This window comes from Dendrobium catenatum, unplaced genomic scaffold (genome assembly GCF_001605985.2).
Source record: "Dendrobium catenatum unplaced genomic scaffold, ASM160598v2 original_scaffold_95900, whole genome shotgun sequence".
Lineage (NCBI taxonomy): Eukaryota > Viridiplantae > Streptophyta > Magnoliopsida > Asparagales > Orchidaceae > Dendrobium > Dendrobium catenatum.
In genome coordinates this window covers 1-669 of record NW_021414341.1, presented here as the reverse complement: position 1 = coordinate 669, position 669 = coordinate 1, and the positions used below count along the sequence as shown (strand labels likewise).

At 37.8% G+C, this 669-nt stretch overlaps 1 pseudogene; it reads left to right on the top strand.

Moving 5' to 3' along the window:
- Nucleotides 1-303: 303 nt before the first annotated feature.
- Nucleotides 304-663, top strand: LOC110100137 (annotated as a pseudogene).
- Nucleotides 664-669: the final 6 nt, after the last annotated feature.

Genomic DNA, 669 nt, shown 5'->3' with positions numbered 1-669 from the left:
CCCCAACCTGATGTCATCATAAAGGAATGTCTTGCTGTAAATATAAAAAAAAGGTAAAAAGCTTATTTTATTTGTGTTTTTTTTAGTAATGATTTGAAACCATATTTTTTTTTCATTTTCTTACTTCTAGATCGATCAATTTGGTAGACATATACTTTTGAAGCTTATGACTGATTAGAAATTGATGGATGAACTTAATATAATACGTTCAATTTGTTTGCTTTGGTTGGTAGTTTCAGTTTCAAGTTCATGTTTATTGGTTGACACGGGCGCGCAGTTGAGAGAGCAGCCTTATTCATTTTTTTTTCACGGATTTTTCTTAATCCTTTGAAGAAATGGCGGTTCCGCTGTTCAACAGGAAGATCGTGAAGAAGCGCGTGAAGAAGTTTAAGAGGCCCCAAAGCGATGGCAAGATCTGTGTGAAGCCAAACTGGAGGAGGCCTAAAAGGTATCGACTCCCGTGTGCGGAGAAAGTTCAAAGGATGCACTTTGATCCCCAACATTGGCTACGGTTCTGATAAGAAGACACGCCACTTTTTTCCTAACAAGTTCAAAAAATTTGTGGTTCACAATGTCTCCGAACTGGAATTGCTTTTGATGCACAACAGGACATACTATGCTGAGATTGCACACAATGTTTCAACCAGAAAATGCAAGGATATTGTGGAG